This window comes from Oryx dammah, unplaced genomic scaffold (assembly GCF_014754425.2).
Source record: "Oryx dammah isolate SB20612 unplaced genomic scaffold, SCBI_Odam_1.1 HiC_scaffold_9, whole genome shotgun sequence".
NCBI lineage: Eukaryota > Metazoa > Chordata > Mammalia > Artiodactyla > Bovidae > Oryx > Oryx dammah.
This window is the reverse complement of record NW_024070193.1, coordinates 59947427-59953642: the sequence shown is the minus strand read 5'-3', so window position 1 is coordinate 59953642 and position 6216 is coordinate 59947427.

Genomic DNA, 6216 nt, shown 5'->3' with positions numbered 1-6216 from the left:
CCCTCATGAATGGCATTAGTGTGCTTATAAAAGAGGTGCCCCAGAGAGCTTCTTGGTCCCTTTTGCCATGTGAGAATACTATGAACTGTCAGCAGAAGCAGAGTTTGGAGACCCTTCCTCCTATGGGCCTCAGTTCTTGGTAAGGATGCAAAGAAGAATCTAAGGTCTTACCTGTTGCAAGAAAGTTTATTAACAATCAGGAAAGAACAGATTACAAAGAGTTGGACAAAACTGAGTACACTGCAGATGGTGTCCGCAGCCATGAAACTAAAAGATGTTTGCCCCTTGGATAAAAGCTATGACAATTCAGCATATTAAAAAGCAGAAACATTACTTTGCCAACAAAGGTCCATATAGTCAAAGCTATGGTTTTTCCAGTAGTCGTGTATGGATGTGAGAGTCAGAAAGAACTGTGTTGCTGGAGAAGACTCTTGAGAGTCCCTTGGACAGCAAGGAGATCAAACCAGTCAATCCTAAAGGAAATCAGTCCTGAATATTGGAAGAACTGATGCTGAAGCTGATGCTCCAACATTTTGGCCACCTGATGTGAAGAACTGACTCCTTAGAAAAGACCTTGATGCTGGGAAAGATTGAAGGCAGGAGGAGAAGGGGATGACAGAGAATGAGATGGTTGGATGACATCATCAACTCGATGGACCTGAGTTTGAGCAAGCTCCAGGGGTTGATGGACAGGGAAGCCTGGTGTGCTGCAGTCTATAGGGTTGCAAAGAGTTGGACACGACTGAGCGACTGAACTGAGTATACACAAAAAAATTACAGAAGGAAACACTTCAAGAGGAGGGCCGTGCAAGGGAGGCAAATGGCCCTGGAGGGCTGGAGTACAGTTTTTAAGGCAGGGTCATTTGCATAATTGGGAGGGTGTCATTGATGGATAGCTGCAGGTTATATAACAAGATGCTCTACTGTGCAGGTTCTTCCTATAATTTAGTCTGTTATAATTAGGTGTATATATTCAAGGAATGGCTTTCCCTGGTCGCTCAGCTGGTAAAGAATCTGCCTGCAATGCAGGAGACCTGGGTTCGACCCCTGTGTTGGGAAGATCCCCTGGAGGAAAGTCATAGCAACCCATTCCAGTATTCTTGCCTGGAGAATCCCTATGGACAGAGGAGCCTGGTGGGCTACAGTCCCTGGGGTCATAGAGTCAGACACGACTGAGCAACTAAGCACAGCACATTCATGGAATATTTTTGAGCAGTTAATGAGTCCAGTGGCTGACAAAGATTACTTTAGTACAGGATACTGTGAGCTGAGTACATGTGCTAAAGTGGGGAAAGTCCCACCAGTCGACAGGTGGGGGCTTTTTACAGCTCCCCTGACTATTTTTGCAGTACTAGTTGGTGTATTAGGGGCAGGGCTGGTAAATTACTTGGTGGGATTAGGCGGCTATTGATCAGGTAGCTGAATGGTCCACCTCTCTGTTGCTCTCAGCTAACTTCCTGCCTATCAGAACGAGGAAGTGGACTCTCACTAGACACCAAATCTACCAGTGCCCTGATCTTGGACTTCGGGCTCTAGAAATTGTGTTGTTCATAAGCCACCCAGTATGTGGTATTTTGTTGTATCAGCTTGAATGGATGTAAACACTGGGGGACACTGCTGTTGTTGATTCCTTCTAGACAGTGGGCTCCAGAGAGAGTTTACCAGCATATTCCCTCTACATTTGGGCTCACATGCTTTCAGGACACAGTCAAGTGCTCTCAGAGTTCAAAGGACACTGACTATTTGGAGCTCTGCTTTCATGCCTTGGATCTGTTACCTAAACCCACTAGGAGAGCTTCAAGAAGCAAAGCAGATCTGAGTTTATCTACATGCAAGAAAAGTACAGAGGCTTGTGTGAATGATGGGGCCAATTTGCTAAGAAAAGAGAAGAGTTCTAGGAATAACCTCTGGAAACATCTCACATTCTCAAACCAAGGGACAATCAACCAACAAGAGAGAGATGGCCAAAAGGAAACAGAAACTCCAGAAAAGCTGGAGTAGGATGGAGAGGAAAATGGAAGGATCTACACACAGCAGCTAGGGGAACATTTGACAAACATCCTACTTCCCTGGTGGCTCAGACAGTAAAGACTCTACCTGCAATGAGGGAGACCTGGGTTCGATCACTGGGTTGGGAAGATCCCCTGGAGGAGGGCATGGTAACTCACTCCAGTATTTTTGCCTGGAGAATCCCCATGGACAGAGGTGTCGGGCAGGCTATAGTCCATGGGGTTGCAGAGTTGGACACGACTGAGTGACTAAGCACAGCACACAAGGATTGCATCACACCTAAGAATAAAACCTGAATTCCTTCCCCTAACTCACAGGGTCCTATAGGATCCAACCTGCACCCATGCCTCCTTCCTTCTCTTTCTGTGCTTTTCACCTCAGAGCTCTTGTTCCCTCTGCTTGGAACACTTCCACCAAGATCTCCACAGCCACATCTGCCACCCTCCAGCCCTCGTATCTACTCTGCTCCAGTGTTACCTCTGAAAGGCCCTCCCTGATCTGTCAAGCTGAAATAGGCTACCACACACTAAAGCAGAAAACAGAATCCTAATGCCCCCACATTCCAACACCAGGGACCCCTCTTCACAGTCATAGTCTTCTTTCAGTGGAGCCTGGGTCCCCCTGCTTTTCCCTCATCAGTATGGATAAACCTGGTCACCACACTGGAACAAAGAGACCTACCTGCCTCTTTTGTCTGACCAAACTGATTCAGGCAAGGTGGGGCCTCCCCAAGTTGACTAAAGTGTTTAAAAGTGCTCCCTAGTAGGCCCTAGGGATTCAGGAAACTGGTAACAAGGATGTCTTTAGCAATATCACCAGAGAAAGAAGAGAAACAAGGACATGTGGGGCCAAAGAGAATAAGGAAGAAAACCAATAAGACTGTGGGTTGAACTCCTCTGAACTATGGAGATTCTAAAAGGACTGTGGTGGAAATAAGGTCTGATGCTATAAAGACCACTACTGCATAGAAACCTGGAACGTTAAGTCCATGAATCAAGCCAAATTGGAAGTGGTCAAATAGAAGATGGCAAGAGTGAACATTGACCTTTCAGGAATTAGCGAACTAAAATGGACTGGAATGGGTGAATTTAATTCAGATGACCATTATGTCTACTGCTGTGGGCAAGAATCCCTTAGAAGAAACGGAGTAACCATCACAGTCAACAAAAGAGTGCAAAATCCAGTACCTGGATGCAATCTCAAAAACAATAGAATGATTTCTGTTTGTTTCCAAGGCTAACCATTCAATATCAGTAATCCATGTCTATGCCCCAACCAGTAATTCTGAAGAAGCTGAAGTTCAATGGTTCTGTGAAGATCTACAAGACCTTCTAGAACTAACACCCAAAAAAGATGTCCTTTTCATTATAGGGGACTGGAATGCAAAAGTAGGAAGTCAAGAAACACCTGGAGTAACAGGCAAATTTAGCCTTGGAGTACAGAATGAGGCAGGACCAAGGCTAATAAGAGTTTTGCTAACAAAACGCACCAATCATAGCAAACACCTGCATCCAACAACACAAGAGAAGACTCTACACATGGACATCACCAGAGGGTCAACACCAAAATCAGATTGATTATATTCTTTACAGCCAAAGATGGAGAAGCCCTATAAAGTCAACAAAAACAAGGCCAGGAGCTGACTGTGGCTCAGATCATGAACTCCTTATTACCAAATTCAGACTGAAATTGAAGAAAACAGGGAAAACCGCTAGACCATTAGGTATGACCTAAATCAAACCCCTTATGATTATACTGTGGAAGTGAGAAATAGATTTAAGGGCCTAGATCTGATAGATAGAGTGCCTGAAGAACTACAGAATGAGGTTCGTGACATTGTACAGGAGACAGGGATCAATGCCATCCCCATGGAAAAGAAATGCAAAAAAGCAAAATGGCTGTCTGGGTAGGCCTTTCAAATAGCTGTGAAAAGAAGAGAAGCAAAAAGGCAAGGAGAAAAGGAAAGATATAAGCATCTGAATGAAGAGTTCCAAAGAATACCAAGAAGAGATAAGAAAGCCTTCTTCAGCAATCAATGCAAAGAAATAGAGGAAAAGAACAGAATGAGAAAGACTAGAGATCTCTTCAAGAAAATTAGAGATACCAAGGGAACATTTCATGCAAAGATGGGCTCCATAAAGGACAGAAATGGTATGGACCTAAGAGAAGCAGAAGATATTAAGAAGAGGTGGCAAGAATACACAGAAGAACTGTACAAAAAAGATCTTCATGACCCGGATAATCACGATGGTGTGATCACTCATCTAGAGCCAGACTTCTTGGAATGTGAAGTCAAGTGGGCCTTAGAAAGCATCACTATGAACAAAGCTAGTGGAGGTGATGGAATTCCAGTTGAGCGATTTCAAATCCTGAAAGATGATGCTGTGAAAGTGCTGCACTCAATACGCCAGCGAATTTGGAAAACTCAGCAGTGGCCACAAGACTGTAAAAGGTCAGTTTTCATTCCAATCCCAAAGAAAGGCAATGCCAAAGAATGCTCAAACTACCACACAATTGCACTCATCTCACATGCTAGTAAAGTAATGCTCAAAATTCTCCAAGCCAGGCTTCAGCAATACGTGAACCGTGAATTTCCTGATGTTCAAGCTGGTTTTAGAAAAGGCAGAGGAACCAGAGATCAAATTGCCAACATCTGCTGGATCATGGAAAAAGCAAGAGAATTCCAGAAAAACATCTATTTCTGCTTTATTGACTATGCCAAAGCCTTTGACTGTGTGGATCACAATAAACTGTGGAAAATTCGGAGAGAGATGGGAATATCAGACCACCTGACCTGCCTCTTGAGAAATCTGTATGCAGGTCAGGAAGCAACAGTTAGAACTGGACATGGAACAACAGACTGGTTCCAAATAGGAAAAGGAGTATGTGAAGGCTGTATATTGTCACCCTACTTATTTAACTTATATGCAGAGTACATCATGAGAAACACTGGACCAGAAGAAACACAAGCTGGAATCAAGATTGCCGGGAGAAATATCGATAACCTCAGATATGCAGATGACACCACCCTTATGGCAGAAAGTGAAGAGGAACTAAAAAGCCTCTTGATGAAAGTGAAAGAGGAGAGCGAAAAAGCTGGCTTAAAGCTCAACATGCAGATAATGAAGATCATGGCGTCCGGTCCCATCACTTCATGGGAATTAGATGGGGAAACAGTGGAAACAGTGTCAGACTTTATTTTTTGGGGGGCTCCAAAATCACTGCAGATGGTGACTGTAGCCATGAAATTAAAAGACGCTTACTCCTTGGAAGAAAAATTATGATCAACCTAGATAGCATATTCAAAAGCAGAGAGATTACTTTGCTGACTAAGGTCCGTCTAGTCAAGGCTATGGTTTTTCCAGTAGTCATGTATGGATGTGAGAGTTGGACTGTGAAGAAAGCTGAGCGCTGAAGAATTGATGCTTTTGAACTGTGGTGTTGGAGAAGATTCTTGAGAGTCCCTTGGACTGCAAGGAGATCCAACAAGTCCATTCTGAAGGAGATCAGCCCTGGGATTTCTTTGGAAGGAATGATGCTAAAGCTAAAACTCCAATACTTTGGCCACCTCATGCGAAGAGTTGACTCATTGGAAAAGACTTTGATGCTGGGAGGGATTGGGGGCAGGAGAAGAAGGGGATGGCAGATGATGAGATGGCTGGATGGCATCACTGACTCGATGGACGTGAATCTGAGTGAACTCCGGGAGTTGGTGATGGACAGGGAGGCCTGGCGTGCTGCGATTCATGGGGTCGCAAAGAGTGAGACATGACTGAGTGGGTGAACTGAACTGATAGAATCAAAAAGATGAGATCTCTTCAAGAAAATTATAGATACCAAGGGAACACATCAGGCAAAGATGGGCTCAATAAAGGACAGAAATGGTATGGACCTAATGGAAGCAGAAGATATTAAGGGGTGGCAAGAACACACAGAAGAACTATAAAAAAATGATCTTCATGACTCAGAAAACCACGATGGTATGATCACTCACCTAGAGCCAGACATCCTGGAATGCGAAGTTAAGTGGGTCTTAGGAAGCATCACTCTGAACAAAGCTAGTGGTGTTGATGGAATTCCACTTCAGCTATTTCAGATCCTGAAAGATGATGCTGTGAAATTTTGCACTAAATATGCCAGCAAATTTGGAAAACTCAGCAGTGGCCATAGGACTGGAAAAGGTCAGTTTTCATTCCAATTCCAAAG